General features: G+C 36.5%; 1 protein-coding gene across 3 annotated transcripts in view; it reads right to left on the bottom strand.

Annotated features, from left to right (window-relative positions):
• HNF4G (hepatocyte nuclear factor 4 gamma) overlaps window positions 1-18,615 on the bottom strand; it is a 127,980-nt gene that overhangs the window by 67,726 nt on the left and 41,639 nt on the right. Inside the window, exon 2 of one of the 3 annotated variants that reach the window (XM_081258618.1) lies at window positions 1,072-1,128. The exons of 1 other annotated variant lie outside the window; for it this stretch is intronic. The gene's annotated coding sequence lies outside the window, so the exon portion shown is untranslated. Of the gene's footprint in view, window positions 1-1,071; window positions 1,337-18,615 lie in introns of those variants that run through there. One more of the 3 variants, XM_081258619.1, reaches the window with a different exon arrangement.

Raw genomic sequence — 18,615 nt, 5'->3', positions numbered from 1 at the left:
GAAACTTTTTCTCTACTGGTTGTCACCAGTCAAGGCCACAACTTCCTTACCCTGTGCTGACTCTTTTGCACAGTTCTTGATCTGGTCTCCCCAGTTCCAATTCAATTTACCCATTTCTGACAGATTAATCTTTCTAATCTTTCTGATGTGTAGTTTGGTTAAATTCTCTTAATGTGGAGTGTAGAGACAACGAAGGGCAGAGGATTTTTTTTTTTCCCCCAGAGGATTCTTAATGATTCTTCAATAGAAGAATGGATTCTTCTTTCCCTGAATAAACTTTACCTTGATTAACTATTCTTAACACTTCTGATCGAGCAAAACCATTAAAGTCACTATTCTTCCACAAAGCATTCACATGTCTGCCTCAAACTTTAATATTCTCTTTGTGTAAAACAGTATCTTTCAAATATCTTTAACCATGACCTCCAGTGAGGCATATATTTTAAATTGTGACCAAGTATACACAGAATTATACATATGTATTTTATGTCAGCATCACATGAATCTACACAATTTTCATGACATAATGACACTCTGTAAATTTTTATAAGTAAATCACGATCCAGAAAACCTATTTCATCAGCCAATAATGAAGCACAACCCACTGTTTAAACACCCTGATCTAGATTATCTAAATCCTTGCTCTTTTTCTAGATTTGATCCAGTTATATACTTCATTAAGCCATTCATTCATTCATTCTATTCAAAAAAACAAGTAATAATCCCCTTTTGGAAGGCAGTCATTTCTGTATGCATTGGGAACAAAATGACAATGAGCAAACAAGTCCCTGCGTTCATGGAGTTTGCCGTGTCCACCCTCAAAGGATAATGATCATCCAAGCTCCTCTCTTCTTGAAGTATTTACCTATTCCAACCATTTCCTAACTGCATCATGCTACTTTGCATTCCCTCATCTTTTATACTTTAATTCCATCTCCATAAATAGACTGTGATATCCTTCAAGAGAGGAATCTTAATTATGCATATTTTTCATTCTGTACCTTCACATAGTAAGGGGAACAATAGGGTAAGGGCGAAAAACAACAGTTCTATCCTTAGCTCATCACTTACCAGTTTGCAAGTTTAGGCCAGTCACTACTCAGCTTCTCTCAAATATGGTTTTCTCATCTGTAAAATGAGAGCATGGGGCTACATCAGCAGTTTTCAAACTCTACTGCACAAAGTTTTCAGGACTCTGTAGAGGTTCCAAAGCACGACAATAAGGGGTCTTCACTCAAAAGAGAGGATCCCCATCTCCTGCCTCAAGTAGAGCTTACAATTTTGTTTTAAAAAGTCTTGATGCTAAAAAAACATGTTAATTTATTAAATCTCAAGATTTTGCAATCATGTGCTCACCTTGCCTGGAAGTTGTGGAAGAAGAATAAGGTAGGAAGAAAAGAGGGATTGTAGGAGGAAGAGAGGAAAGAAGAGAAAATACTTTTAATAGAGTGTACACTGTTATGTTTCAGGAACTGTGTTAGGATCAGTATATATGTTATCTTATTTTTTCTGTTCAACAATTTCACAAGATAGAAATTTTATACACAAGGAAAGGAAGGAAAATGAAGTTCAGAAAGGTTAGATAACTTGATCAAGTACCTACTAAAGAAGCAATGAGGCCAAAATCTGTTCTCTTTCCATTATCCCAAGCTTCCCTTAAAAAAAAGCTAACATGGACATTACATTTTTTTTTAATTTCCCTAGATTTCACCTGACAATCCTCACAACTTTGAGGAATATACTTTAGCATTATCCTTATTTTGCCAATTAGGAAACCATGGTTCAGAGAAATGAAAGTGATCTGTCCAAAACCAAATTCAGTGGGGGCAAAGATGGAATGAAATACCTGAATTCATATTCTGTGCTCTTTCCATATACCAAATAGCCTCCTTTATGAGAAAGAAACAGAAACAGGGAAACAAGAAGAGGGAAGGAGGCAGAAAGGATGGGACAGGTGGAGAATTATAACAATTCCACTGCTTACTTACGAGGGCTAGTGAGTCAGATAATTTAATGGAAAGTACCTGGAAAAATCTGAAATGCTCTATAAAGATAAGCCATCATTATTATCTATTCAAACAGTGTGTGCTAAAGATGACATTTTATATGTTTGTAAAATTCCATGTGGTAACTACAAATATAAAAGAGCTATATAATGAATTAATTACTTAGATATGCTACAGAAACTCATATAAAAGAGGGACAATCTGACACTTCAGATTATGATACAAGAATTAGTTACATATGTCTGCTTTCTATTCATGATGTACTGTCCCTACTGGCAGTAAAATAATTCAAATTTTCAATTTTTCTTGGATTTCATCACGAACTCAATCAAAAGCATGAAAGCCAGTATTTTAATACCCTTGCACCATGTGAAAAATAATAGCATTCTCTACTACCTGAACTCTTAGAGCATTTTTTATTTTGATTGTCTCCCCAATATAGACTGTCAAGACTTTATCAGGAAGATAATCCAAACAAACTAGAACATTATTAAGGTTACAGCAGTGCAGTAACTCCCTGAATGTATGAGTGATTCAAAGCCATACAATTGTGACAAGGACCATAAGGAGATCAGACAAAGAAGTTACATGACTTTAAAAGAAAAAAAAAAAAAAAGAGATGACTAGAATGATTTAACCCTTTGTATCTTTTACCAGTGTACTAACGGTGCAGTATTATTTGATCAATATTTAAAACCTTATGTGACTGGATTCCTTATAGCAAATAATTTCCAAAGGTTAAAACAGAGGAAAATATGATTAACACAGAATTAAAGCATAACTATTGCCTTGTCGAGGTGCCAACATTCCAAAAATCATATTTAACATAACATGATGCCCTGACATTAGTAAACTACTACCACTTTTGTAATTTATCACTGACTACAGTTACTCGTTTTTAGTTCATTGAATATTCCCATTTCATTTCACATTCACAAACCTATTAATTAAATACTTCCTATTTGCCAGACATTGCATTGTTCATGGGAATTAGGGTATAAGCTAAGAATAGATGCTCTTTGGAGGAATGAGCAATCTAAGGTGAGAAAGAGCTAAATTAATTTTTTAAATAGAATATAATTGAAAAAATGCCTGTCATCTTGTTAAATTAAATAAACCAACCTGTAAAAAAAAGAATAGTACCAAAATGTTAACTGTATTCTCTTAGCAGAGAAGAAGAGTGATTTCTACAGACTTTATTTTCTTCTTAACATTATATATGTCATTTCATTTTTATAAAGTATTTTTTATACTTTTATAATCAAAAGTAAAGAATCCAAGAAGAAATTCTGTAATGGATATTTGGGTAGAATGCTGAGAGAACCCCAGAAGACCGCCAACTGTGAGTCAGGCAATGCCTGAGGGCAAAGGTGGCATCTGAACTGGATCTGGAAGGTGAATCAGGGTTTACTGAGTGGAGAAGACAGGAGATGATGGCCGAGGTCATGAGAGAATCATCTAGAAGAGTAAAGGTTTGGAAGTCAGCATTTCACATAGTTTGAGTGGCAGACAGAGGAGAGGAGGTGGAAGCTGGAGGTTCCCCAGGTGAGAGAACATTGAGACCAAATTCTAAAGGGCTTTAGATGTTATCTTAGAGACATTGAGATTTAAGTCAATGCAGAGCCAGGGCCCTAGCAGCTGAGGCCTCTAAACGTGGGGCACTCTCGGATTTCTTTTCTGTAAGATGTTTCTGTCCCCACCTGTCTGTGAGGCAAAACTCCTGGTTGAATATGAAAATTTCTAATGGAGTAAAAATGGAGTGAGGGGATGTGAAAGGTACACAGACAGAGATGGAACTGACAGGATCTGTTCACCAGTTGGCTACAGGGATGCGAAAGAAGAAAAACTTGAAGATAAAAGAGAGATCTGATGATGGGAAATTAAGGAGCATCAGGATTAGGGTAAATAAATAATTAGTGAAATAACAGTGCATATTGAGGATCAGGTCTCTGAGGAATATTGGTTGGACAGTTTGAAACACGGATCTTATATTCATGAGAGAGACTGAGGCCCTTTCCCGTCTGATTTTCACCATTACTGCAGTAGCGTAACTAATTACATATCACTAAAAAGTAAATTAGTAACGTTTTTAATCTTATAAGTGAAACTCTTAAAAAAAAACGCTTGTGGAAAACAAACAAACAAACAAAGGTCATGTACATCAAGAATACTTGTACTTCTATTCATATACGTTCCTCCCAATATAAACTGCATTATTATCCAATTATTCAGTTTCTTGTACTAGGATTATACATCCACACCTTGTGCTATGTAATTTTACAGTGCCTCCCACTGTGGGTGGGATACACTTCCCTATCCCACTCATGTCGGGGTTGGCCATGAAATTGCTTTGACGAATACAATGTTAGTGGATATGATGTAACAGAAACTTTAACTGCTTGCATGGCTCAGCTTGCTCTCTCCTGCGCCTGTGATCTGCTATGAAAAGAGCATGCCACTCATTCTGCCGCTCCTTCAGCCTGGACCTCAGGCCTGAAACCTCATCAGAAGCCTGTAATGTAGCCTTAACTCAAAGGAGCCTAGACTAGATTGGCCACTTTATACCCTCAGGAGTGTAAAAATAAATAAAACATCAATAAGTCACTGAGCATTTTATGATTTTGTCATTGTTCTTATGCAGTATTGTATCAAGAGTTGATTAACACAGCTTTTCCTTTACCTCCAAGTAAACAGATGGGTATTTTTTTCCCTTAAAATTGAGGTTTTCTATAAAATCATAATGTACTTGTTAAGATACATATATGTGAAATACCCCCATTCAGAAAACCCCAAAGTTGAAGAAAATACCAACAGAGGGATATATCATGTTCATGGATTAGTTTACTCAATAAATAAAGTTTTTTCAACTCTTTGCAAATTAATCAACGAAGTTATAGCATTTCCAATGAAAATCCAAGCATGATTTTTAGTGAATATTAACAAGGTCATTCTAAATATCTATACGGTATTGAAAAGAATAAGAGTAGCCAAGACAATCTTGAAGACAATGTCTGATTTTATGCATGTATGGTATTTTTAATAGTTTCAAAAAATTAATATAAATTAAAAAATAGAAATAATTATAGAACTAGAAAGATACTTTAGATATTAAACATATAATAACAAAAACATGAAATGCACCTGAAGACTGAAAAGTAAGCAATAAAAGTATTTCTTATGTGAAGAGCAAAAGTGGAAAGAGAATAAAAAGATGAAATAAAGACAAGAGACAAAGAAAACTAATCTAGGAGGTCCAATGAAGAGAAATGAGAATGAGAAAATAAAAAACAAAGAAATGGGAAAGAAGAAATCATCAAAGAATAAACAAGAAAATATCCCCAAACTAAAGAATGATAATGAGCTTCAAAGTTGAACAGGCCCATGGAGATCCCAATGCAAGGAGTGAAAAAAGGCCCACACTCATATCCTTATGAAATTTTGGGATACTGAATTGTGAGACTTAAAAAATATGTAGAGCTTCACAAGGGAAGTTTCCAGGGGAAAAAACTCTGAGACTTTGAGGGGAAAAATAAAATACAGATAAGATAAGAGCAAATTTAGAGCAGGAAATAAAATGAAACAAAATTCAGGATAAAAACAAACCTGTATGAAAAAGTCAAGGCTCACATATAAAGCGAATGTAATTTGGAATGACATCAAGCAACTGAATTTTAAAATAAATAAATAAATAATAAAGAGAGAGTCAGTTTGGACATGGTGAAGTTTTTTCCAAGCATGTACTAGGTTTCCTGTGATGGGATTCTATCCAAGAACACAGCACACTAGTTGTGATTCAGCATTACATAATGTTAGTGGAGTGTCAACACTGTTTACAGGTTTCCAAAATTTAGAGTCAACATATTAAAAAAAGGAAGACAGTGGCTGTTATAGAAAGAATGTAAATATAAACAAGCTTGAGAATATAAAAGTAAAAGTTTAGCTGACTAAAAAAGTTAGCCTGAGGAGGAAGGAAAATTTGAGGACATGGGTGGAAGTATTAATAACTTGTCTTAGAAAGTGAACTGTATAGACTTGTTGGAAAAAAGAAATAAACTTTAACTACATTATTTTGAGTTATAAAAGTAATCAATAGGAGAACAAAACTAAAACTATAAATGTCAAATATTGAAAGGAGGGACGGGGAAAGGTGAGATAAGCTAAGTGGGACAGATCCTCAAGTTTCACACCGGAAGTCAACTATATCAGGTCAAAGTTGACAGTCAGGTGATCAAGAATTGCAGGATAGCAGTCCAAAGAAAAACAACTAAAAATCCACAGGTAGGAGTTGCCCCTGAGAACGTGATCAAAGTGAGGGAATGATAAGGCAGAGATGGTACTTTTGTTATAACTCTCCTAGAACATGAGATTGTGATTTATCTTTATTTTATTTTACTTTTAAACACCTTTACTGGAGTATAATTGCTTTACAATGGTGTGTTACTTTCTACTTTATAACAAAGTGAATCAGCTATACATATACATATATCCCTATATCTCCTCCCTCTTGTGTCTCCCACCCACCGTCCCTATCCCACCCCTCTAGGTGGTCACAAAGCACTGAGTTGATCTCCCTGTGCTATGCAGCTACTTCCCATTAGCTATCTAGTTTACATTTGGTAGTGTGCATATGTCAATGCTACTCTCTCACTTCATCCCAGCTTACTCTTCCCCCTCCCCATGTCCTTAAGTCACTCTCTACGTCTGCGTCTCTATTCCTGTCCTGCCCCTAGGTTCATCAGAACCATTCTCTTTTAGATTCCATATATATGTGTTAGCATTTGGTATTTGTTTTTCTCTTTCTGACTTACTTCACTCTGTATGAAAGACTCTAGGTCCATCCACCTTGACAAATAACTCAATTTCGTTTCTTTTTATGGCTGAGTAATATTCCATTGTATATATGTGCCACATCTTCTTTATCTATTCATCTGTCAATGGGGACTTAGGTTGTTTCCATGTCTTGGATATTGTAAATAGAGCTGCAATGAACATTGTGGTACATGACCCTTTTTGAATTATGGTTTTCCCAGGGTATATGCCCAGTAGTGGGATTGCTGGGTGCTATGGTAGTTCTATTTTTAATTTTTTAAGGAACTTCCATACTGTTCTCCATGGTGGCTGTATCAATTTACATTCTCACCAACAGTGCAAGAGGGTTCCCTTTTCTCCACACCCTCTTCAGCATTTATTGTTTGTAGATTTTTTGATGATCGCCATTCTGAACGGAGTGAGGTGATACCTCATTGTAGTTTTGATTTGCATTTCTCTAATGATTAATGATGTTGAGCATCCTTTCATGTGTTTGTTGACAATCTGTATATCTTCTTTGGAGAAATGTCTATTTAGGTCTTCTGCCCATTTGGGGATTGGGTTGTTTGTTTTTTTGATATTGAACTGCATGAGCTGCTTGTATATTTTGGAGATTAATCCTACGTCAGTTTCTTCACTTGCAAATATTTTCTCCCATTCTGAGGGTTGTCTTTTTGTCTTGTTTATGGTTTCTTTCGCTGTGCAAAAGCTTTTAAGTTTCATTAGGTCCCATCTGTTTATTTTTGTTTTTATTTCCATTTCTCTAGGAAGTGGGTCAAAAAGGATCTTGCTGTGAGTTATGTCATAGAGTGTTCTGTCTATTTTCCTGTAAGAGTTTTATAGTGTCTGGTCTTACATTTAGGTCTTTAATCCATTTTAAGTTTATTTTTGTGTCTGGTGTTAGGAAGTGTTCTAATTTCATTCTTTTACATGTAGCTGTCCAGTTTTCCCAGCACCACATATTGAAGAGGCTGTCTTTTCTCCACTGTATATTCTTGCCTCCTTTATCAAAGATAAGGTGATCATATGTGCATGGGTTTATCTCTGGGCTTTCTATCCTGTTCCATTGATCTATATTTCTGTTTTAGTGCCAGTACCATACTGTCTTGATTACTGTAGCTTTGTAGTATAGTCTGAAGTCAGGGAGCCTGATTCCTCCAGCTCCATTTTTCTTTCTCAAGATTGCTTTGGATATTTGGGGCCTTTTGTGTTTCCATACATATTGTGAAATTTTTTGTTCTAGTTCTGTGAAAAATGCCATTGGTAGTTTGATAGGGATTGCATTGAATCTGTAGATTGCTTTGGGTAGTATAGTCATTTTCACAATGTTGATTCTTCCAATCCCAGAACATGGTATATCTCTCCATCTGTTTGTATCATCTTTAATTTCTTTCATCAGTGTCTTATAGTTTTCTGCATACAGGTCTTTTGTCTCCTTAGGTAGGTTTATTCCTGGGTATTTTATTCTTTTTGTTGCAATGGTAAATGGGAGTGTGTTCTTAATTTCTCTTTCAGATTTTTCATCATGATTTGTCTGTAAAAATCATTTTTATTGGGCTGGCCAAAATGTTCTTTTGGGTTGTTTCATAAGGTCTTAGGGAAAAATCCAAATAAACTTTTTGGCCAGCCCAATAAAAGACTGACCCAGGATCCATTTCCCATGAAACTACTAGTTGTACACTTATAATAACAACAAACAACATGAAAACTTCATCTTAAAAAACTAAGTACCTGAAATGGAATGAGAGAAAGCCATCATCAGGTTAATGAATTAATTCAAATACACAAATTTAGCATTATAGTAAAAAACAAACAAAGCAGGCACTGAATACTAGAAAGTAAAAAAGAGAATACTGAGCAGTGGAATATTATTTGTAGACCATCTACCAGCTAATTGTTTGTTTCCATTTGTTCTAAGGATAAATTTTGTTTTAATTTACCACCATTTCAATTCTAAAGAAATGGCACTAAGAGACTTATCTCAGGTTGTACACGTAGTAAATAATGGAGCAGGAATTTTTCTGGATTCAAAACCATTCCATTATATAATATATTTTATACTATATACAGATTACATAATATATACATATTATATACTATCATCATTTTAGTGATCATTAATCTTACTAAATTTTGGGCTACTAAATTACAATATCAAAATATTAATTTTAAAATACACATGCAACTGCAGTAATTTACCTAGATCTACTTTAGCTTCTGTAGTAGGCAGATTAATGGTCTTTCAAAGATGCCCTAATCTCTAGAAGCTATGAATATGTTACCTTACATAGCAAGTGACTTTGCAGATGTGATTAAGGACCTTTAAATAAGGATATTATCCTGGATAGTCTGGATGGGCCCAGTGTAATTACAAGAGTTCTTAAAATACAGAACAGGGAGACAAGAGAGTCAGAAAAGGTGATGTGATGACAGAAATAAAGGTTAGAGGGACTTCCCTGGTGGTGCAGTGGTTAAGAATCCACCTGCCAATGCAGGGGACACAGGTTCAATCCCTGGTCCAGGAAGATCCCACATGTTGCAGGGCAACTAAGCCCGTGAGCCACAACTACTGAAGCCTGCAATCCTAGAGCCCATGTTCCGCAACAAGAGAAAGCCACAGCAATGAGAAGCCCAAGCACCCCAACGATGAGTAGCCCCAGCTGGCTGCAACCAGAGAAAGCCTGCGTGCAGCAACGAAGACCCAATGCAGCCAAAAATAGATAAATAAATAAATAAATTTATTATTAAAAAAAAAAGAAGAAGGTTAGAATGATGGGGTTGTTGGCTTTGAAGATGGAAGATGGAAGAAGGGGCCATGAGCCAAGGAATGGAGGAAGACTGTAGAAGCAGAAAAATGCAAGATAACACATTCTTCCCTAGAGCCTGCAGAGGAATGCAGCCTTGCTGACACCTGGAATTTAGCCCAGTGAGACCTCTTTTGGACTTCTGACCTTCAGAGCTGAAAAATAATAAATCTGTGTTATTTCAAGCCACTCAGTTGGTGGTAATTTGTTACAGTAGAATTAGGAAGCTAATACAGAATCTGCTCCAGAATCAGAAAGATCTGGGCTTAAGCCCTGTCTCTGCTATACGATTTTGAGCTAGATTCCTAACCTCTATGAACCTCTAGTTTCTTTATCTGAAAAGGTGAATTTATAAAAAAAAATTTATCCAAGCAAGTTTGGTGACCATTAGTCTACAGTTAGAGTTCATTAAAGTGTAGGTATTATTATTAAGTACTAATTGTAGAAGAAAAAGAAAACTCGCAAGAAAAAAAATGGTTAAGACTGTTTTTTGCTTCTGAACACCCAAAGTTAGCTAGCCAGTGATTCTTCATAACATACTGTCTACAAGTTGAAATATGAAGGGGGAAAAGTCTTCCAATATTGAAACCACTTCATGATTTGAGCTCATTCACTCTACTCCTTTAATATCTAGCCTCTTTGGGGAAGAGGCAATATCCTTGACTGGCTATAAATTTATGAGTGTAGTTGCTTTTATGGCTCTGAATGTAATAGAAGCTAAGTAAATACTGATAAGTTCTCTACTCTTCTGAGAAGTTTCCACCCACATAATATTGTCCTATCATTGGAAATCCCCATAGTTTTGATAAGAATGAAGGCAAGAACTCTTTCATATATAACACTTGTCAATTAGAATCAGAACAGCATTCATCATTTTAGTTGGAAAGGCTATGGGGGTTTTGTAAAAACCCACTTGAAGTCTATATAATGAAATTTTGTCCTTATTGTCTTTTGAGCAACTTCAGCTGCTTTGGGAGGTTAATGTTGGCTTCCAAATTTATTTTTTTCAAGCATTCTTTAACATTGTTTGCATTTATAGATTAAGTGGTAAACTGAATTAAAGGAAATAAGCATTTTCTGTCACTATAATCTTCCCACATAAAGACACTAAGTTTGAAAAACATGTCCGTTTTTTCAATACAGGGCTAGGTATTGTCTTCATGAACTAGCCCTATAGGGAACTATTTTAACTCTTTCAAACCACTTAGTTAGCAGTCATTTTCAAGAATTCTTTGTGTACGCAGTGTTTTTAAAGAGATTTTTTTTCTCAGATGCAATGTATTTAACCTTTCTGTGTACAGGATCATAACATGGCAAAAGTTAATTAGTATCCAGGAGGCCTCACAACTAGGTGAATTCTCACTGAAAATCTTGATCACTCTAAAAAGTATAAAATGTGACTAAGGAAAAATAATTACAAAATTCCCCCTATTTTTCATGGCATATGCTTTTTCACTGGTATGTATATCACATCAAGACACTACCTATGTCACTTGTAAAACAACTCTTTAGGGAACCATTATTGATATTGACCAAAAGAACTTTCAGATCTCATGTGTTATTTTGCTTTGGCTCTAAGAAAACTTCTACTTTGGGTGTTTCTTACCTGGAATGTGAGGATGAAATTCATAAATCACCAAACAGAAAAGTCCCAGTATCTTGTATGAAGCTAATAGGAGCTCATTAAATACTTACAGAGTTTCATACACTTACATGGTCATATACATGCAAACACACACACACACACATATAAATTTACCATTCAGAGATGGGGAACTTTTTCTAGACCACTAGCATTCTGAAGACAAGTGCCAGTCCTTCCCACCATCAGTATCTGGATCACTCCAATGGATAGGAAGTGTTATAAACTGAATGTTTGTGTCCTCCTGAAATTCTTATTTTGAAACTCTAATCTCAATGTGATGGTATTTAGTGGTGAGACCTTTGGGAGGTTATTAGGTCATGAAGGTGGAATGCTTATAAATAGGATTAGTGCCCTTATAAGAAGAGGTCAGAGAGCTAGCTAGATGTCTTTCTGCCATGTGAGGATACAGCAAGACGTCAGCTGTCTGCAACCTTGAAGAGGGCTGGTACCATGCTGGTGCCATGATCCTGGACTTCCAGCCTCCAGAACTGTGAGAAATAAATGTTTGTTGTTTAAGCCACCCAGTCTACAGTAATTTGTTAGAGCAGCCCAAACTAAGACAGGAGGTATGCATAAACAGTATATGATTAAATGCATAAATGAACAAACATTTCCTGAATGAAGATATACATGAATTAGTTACTTGATTTTAAACAAGGATATAGCAGAATTTATTTCTCTTTGCTAATATGAAGCCAAGGTACACAGTTCATTTATAAACAGGACTACACAAGCAATGTTATGAAGTCAAGGCTAGAATAAATATCTTATTATCTGGAATCCTATCACCCAACAAAGCAGCTATTTTTTCATGCTCCTATTGATTTCCTGATCATATTTTATATAGTCTATTTGTTTAGCACAGAGAAATCAGAATTTTCTACATAATGAGAAAAATTCAAACACAAGTTTAAAATTCTGCACAGTAGGTCTTATATTCTTGACAGACCACAGTGATCTCTCCTTCCTAAGAACTCATGACACTCATGAATATCATACTGACTAGGGATGAAGTCAAATACATACTACTACAAGACACGTTTGATATTATCATTTAGCCTACATTCAATTCAATTTTATGTGTGTTGTTCACCTAGCTACTATGAAGCTCCTTCTCATTAGAGAATAGGAATTATGTCTCTATAATCCCACCCTGCCTAGAAGTGTGTGAATGACAGATGGATAGATAGGCAGATAGATGACAGACATATACATAAACATTTGTTGAATGAACTTTAAATGAATGTAGTTATTATAAGTGAACAAAAAATAAATGGTAAAAATTTTAAATGCCTTATATTTTATATTGTATTTTGAATATAATTACAATAGCTTGTTTCATAATCTTACTAAGATAAAAAATCATTACTGTCCCTTAAAATTATATATTTTAAGTTAATCAGAATTTTTACATTAATATTTTATCTATTAAAAATAGTTTAAAATATCAGAAAGTCATTAGGAAAATAAAAATGGAGCAAGAGGGATTATTATTATTCTTGTAATTTTGCTTCAGAGTTAAAAGCATTCATGAGATGAAAACTGTGTTCTTAACTTTGACCCACTTACTATGCTGAAGCAACATGAACTCTGCCCTTGAATGCCAACTCGTAAGTGGAGGTTATTGCCTCTTCCCACGAGGGTGTAAATTCAATTAAATAAATGTAACATATGTACCAGGCATTTAGGAAACAAAGAAATGAAGAAGATATAATTCCTGCCTTCAAGGAGCTTACAGGATAATGGAGACATTCATATATATCTGAACTGTTCAAGTCAGAATAGGTTTTTGTTTTATTTTGTGTTTCAGTAGAAATCACAAAAATTTGATCCCTGCTTCCTTTGGGACAATGAAAGCATACAAATCAGCAAATGCTTATAACAGTCCCTTAAGTCTCTTCTTGAACTGTGTTATATCTCTGTGCTCATACCACCCTTAAACTTTTAAAATCTCATTCTTAGTAGGTGCTCAATGCATTCAGAATTAACCTTCTACTTTTGTTTCCTTCCTCAGTAATAATATAAATGTTATGTTGAATTTTGAATAATTCAATTAAGATCTTACATAGAGAATAAGCTCTCAGAAGTGTAGAAAATGAGCCTTTTAGGTATGTGAGGTTAAGGGCAAGTTTATAAAATGTTGTGTACTCCTGGACAAAGAAGTGTCAGGTGAAAAATGTATTTTATAGCTCCCATAACCACTTAGTCAATTATGTTCATAAGATAGAAAAGTTTGTACAACTTGCTACAAACCAGTTCTGATTTAGAATACCTAATTCCATAGAGTTATTACTCTATTCAATTAGAACGTACTGTTTTTGCTTTTGGTTTGGCTTGGTTTGGTTTAGTTTTTAGAGGGAGGTGACATTAAATCAGTCTTCATAGAGAAAATATGCAAATACTGCAACTGCTAATATTTTAAAAGTAGCTAAAGTAACTTATACAAGAAATTGTGTTAACAGTGCATCATGGTTATTTGTTTTAAATCTTTTTAACATCCAACTGGAAAATATAGAGGCAATTATCACTTCTATGAGCTTTTTCAGTTATCTCAATGACACAATAACATTGTGATGTGTCTGCAAAATCAAACGTAGAACTGAAATAATTTATCAAGATAAATGTTAGTAGAACATTTTCTGAAATTACATGCACATTTCATTTTGCTGTACTTTCAGCTGAGTTATCCAGAAAATTATAGTTCTTCAAAGTTCATGCATAATAGGAAACTCCAGGTTGTAGCAATTGATTTAATTGTTCTCTGGAGCATAAATTACCTGAACATTAATCACTGCATTGTTGCCATTGTTGAATATGTGTGTGACTAAAGATACCAACATTTTATGAAACCTTGAAAAAATTATCAATCATTTCCTATCTGTCTCGAAGCATTGTGATTACATAAATACAAATAAATACAATATTTCTAAATAGAGACAGATGGAAGAGCTATATGAAATATAACACTTAGGTTAAAAAGTTCATAAATTTTATGTTCTCAAAAACTATTACACTTTTTGTTCTCAAAAAGAGTACAGTTATCTGGTATTAATTTTTCAGGAAGTCAATCTCCGAAAATCTTACAGTTAGTGTTTTATTACTCTGAGGGTTAATATACTTAATTTGGAAGACTAATTACTTGTTTGGTTTTTGAGGGAATAGAAAATGTATTTGAGGAATATGTTATTTGCAGAAAATGGATGGGTGTGGGAGTAATGGGGGGGAGGGACTCAATACCTATATCTCATTTTTCATATATGATTGACAATCTTACGTCATTCCCTCCAAAATCCTAATATTTATACTAACATCCACATATACGAGTGCTTCTAAGTAGTTTATCTTTTAATAACAGCATGTTCTTATATGATTACCTTCATTCAGGCAAAACACAGGTGTTTCAAGATGCCATAGCCAAGAGGAGCTTCAAGATGGCAGAAGAGGAAGATGCGGAGATCACCTTTCTCTCCACATATACATCAGAAATACATCTACATGTGGAACAACTCCTACAGAACACCTACTGAATGCTGGCAGAAGACCTCAGACCTCCCAAAAGGCAAGAAACTCCCCCTGTACCTGAGTAGGGCAAAAGAAAAAACAGAGACAAAGAATAGGGACGGGACCTGCACCAGTGGGAGGGAGCCGTGAAGGAGGAAAGGTTTCCACACACTAGGAAGCCCCTTCACGGGCGAAGACTGCGGGTGGCGGAGGGGGGAAGCTTCGGAGCCATGGAGGAAAGCACAGCAACAGGGGTGCGGAGGGCAAAGTGGAGAGATTCCCGCACAGAGGATCGGTGCCGACTAGCACTCACCAGCCCGAGAGGCTTGTCTGCTCGTCCACCGGGGCGGGAGGGGCTGGGAGCTGAGGCCCGGTCTTCAGTTGGAGTGCAGGGAGAGGACTGGGGTTGGCGGCGTGAACACAGCCTGAAGGGGCTAGTGCATCACGGCTATCCAGGAGGGAGTCCGGGAAAAAGTCTGGACCTGCTGAAGAGGCAAGAGACTTTTTCTTCCCTCTTTGTTTCCTGGTGTGTGAGGAGAGGGGATTCAGGGCACTGCTTAAAGGAGCTCCAGAGACGGGCGCGAGCCGCGGCTACCAGCACAGACCCCAGAGACGGGCATGAGATGCTAAGGCTGCTGCTGCTGCCACCAAGAAGCTTGTGTGCGAACACAGGTCACTCTCCACACCGCCCCTCCTGGGAGCCTGTGCAGCCTGCCACTGCCAGGGTCCCGTGATCCAGGGACAACTACCCCGGGAGAATGCACGGTGTGCCTCGGGCTGGTGCAACATCCCGCTGGCCTCTGCTGCTGCAAGCTCACCCTGCATCCGTACCCCTCCCTCCCCCCAGCCTGAGTGAGCCAGAGTCCCCGAATCAGCTGCTCCTTTAACCCCATCCTGTCTGGGCGGGAACAGATGCCCTCAGGTGACCTACATGCAGAGTCACGGCCAAATCCAAAACTGAACCCCGGGAGCTGTGTGAAAAAAGGAGAGAAAGGGAAATCTCTCCCAGCAGCCTCGGGAGCAGCGGATTAAATCTCCACAATCAACTTGATGTACCCTGCATCTCTGGAATAGATGAATAGACAACAAATCATTCCAAATTGAGGAGGTGGACTTTGAGAGCAATGATATATATGTTTTTTCCCTTTTTCTCTTTTTCTGAGCGTGTATGTGTATGCTTCTGTGTGTCATTTTGTCTTTATAGCTTTGCTTTTACCATTTGTCCTAGGGTTCTGGCTGTCCAGTTTTTTTTCTTTTTTTTTTTTTTCTTTTTAGTATAGTTTTTAGCTCTTGTTATCATTGGTGGATTTTTTTGGGGGGGTTTGGTTGCTGTCTTCTTTCTTTCTTTCTTTCTTTTCGTTCTCTCTTCCTTCCTTCCTTTCTTTCTTTCTTCTTTCTTTCCTTCTTCTTTCTTTCTTCCTTCCTCCCTTTCTTTCTTCTTCCTTCCTTCCTTCCTTTCTTTCTTTCTTTCTTTCTTGCTGCTCCCTTTTATTCTGAGCCATGTGGATGAAAGGCTCTTGGTGCTCCAACCAGGCATCAGGGCAGTGCCTCAGAGGTGGGAGAGCCAATTTCAGGACACTGGTCCACAAGAGAACTCCCAGCTCCATGTAATATCAAATGGTGAAAATCTCCCAGAGATCTTCATCTCAATGTCAAGACCCAGATCCACTCAATGACCAGCAAGCTGGAGTGCTGGACACCTTATGCCAAACAGTTAGGAAGAGAGGAACACAACCCCACCCATTAGCAGAGAGGCTGCCTAAAATCATAATAAGGCCACAGACACCCCAAAACACCCAAGACATGGACCTGCCCACCAGAAAGACAAGATCCAGTCTCATCCACCAGAACACAGGCACTATTCCCCTCCACCTGGAAGCCTACACAACCTGCTGAACCAACCTTAGCCACTGGCAGCAGACACCAAAAACAATGGGTACTACGAACCTGCAGCCTGCAAAAAGGAGACATGAAACACTGTAAGTGAAGCAAAATGAGAAGACAGAGAAACACACAGCAGATGAAGGAGCAAAGTGCAAACCCACCAGACCAAACAAATGAAGAGGAAATATGCAGTCTAGCTGAAAAAGAATTCAGAATAATGATAGTAAAGATGATCCAAAATCTTGGAAATAGAATAGAGAAAATGGAAGAAACATTTAACAAGGACCTAGAAGAACTAAAGATGAAACAAGCAATGATGAACAACACAATAAATGAAATTAATAATTCTCTAGAAGGGATCAATAGCAGAATAACTGAGGCAGAAGAACGGATAAGTGACATGGAAGATAAAATAGTGGAAATAAATACTGCACAGCAGAATAAAGAAAACAGAATGAAAAGAATTGAGGACAGTCTCAGAGACCTCTGGGACAACAGTAAAAACACCAACATTCGAATTATAGGGGTCCCAGAAGAAGAAGAGAAAAAGAAAGGGACTGAGAAAATATTTGAAGAGATTATAGTTGAAAACTTCCCTAATGTGGGAAAGGAAATAGTTAATCAAGTCCATGAAGCACAGAGAGCCCCATACAGTACAAATCCAAGGAGAAACATGCCAAGACACATATTACTCAAACTACCAAAAATTAAATACAATGAAAAAATATTAAAAGCTGCAAGGGAAAAGCAACAAATAACAAACAAGGGAATCCCCATAATGCTAACAGCTGATCTTTCAGCAGAAACTCTGTAAGCCAGAAGGGAGTGGCAGGGAATATTTAAAGTGATGAAGGGGAAAAACCTACAACCAAGATTACTCAAGCCAGCAAGGATCTCATTCAAACCTGATGGAGAAATTAAAACCTTTACACACAAGCAAAAGCTAAGAGAATTCAGCACTACCAAACCAGCTTTACAACAAATGCTAAAGGAACTTCTCTAAGCAGGAAACACAAGAGCAGGAAAAGACCTACAATAACAAACCCAAAACAATTAAGAATATGGTCATAGGAACATACATATTAATAATTACCTTAAACATGAACGGATTAAATGCTCCAATCAAAAGACACAGGCTCGCTGAATGGATATAAAAACAAGACCCATCTATATGCTGTCTACAAGAAACCCACTTCAGACCTAGGGACACATACAGACTGAAAGTAAGGGGATGGAAAAAGATATTCCATGCAAATGGAAATCAAAAGAAATCTGGAGTAGCAATTCTCATATAAGAAAAAATAGATTTTAAAACAAAGACTATTACAAGAGACAAAGAAGGACACTACATAATGATCAAGGGATCCATCCAAGAAGAAGATATAACAATTGTAAATATTTATGCACCCAACATAGGAGCACCTCAATACATGAGGCAAATACTAACAGCCATAAAAGGGGAAATTGACAGTAACACAATCATAGTAGGAGACTTTAACACCCCACTTTCACCAATGGAGAGATCATCCAAAATGAAAATAAATAAGGAAACACAAGCTTTAAATGATACATGAAACAAGATGGACTTCATAGAGATTTATAGAACATTCCATCCAAAAACAACAGAATACACTTTCTTCTCAAATGCTCATGGAAGTTTCTCCAGGATAGATCATATCTTGGGTCACAAATCAAGCCTTGGTAAATTTAAGAAAACTGAAATCATATTAATTATCTTTTCTGACCACAATGCTATGAGACTAGATATCAATTACAGGAAAAAATCTGTAAAAAATATAAACACATGGAGGTTAAACAATATGGTACTTAATAAGCAAGAGATCACTGAAGAAATCAAAGAGGAAACAAAAAAATACCAGAAACAAATGACAATGAAAACACAATGACCCAAAACCTATGGGATGCATCAAAAGCAGTTTAAGAGGGAAGTTTATAGCAATACAAT

Source organism: Mesoplodon bidens, assembly GCF_964165515.1.
Source record: "Mesoplodon bidens genome assembly, chromosome: 16".
Classification (NCBI taxonomy): Eukaryota; Metazoa; Chordata; class Mammalia; order Artiodactyla; family Ziphiidae; genus Mesoplodon; species Mesoplodon bidens.
This window is presented reverse-complemented; position numbering and strand designations above follow the sequence as displayed.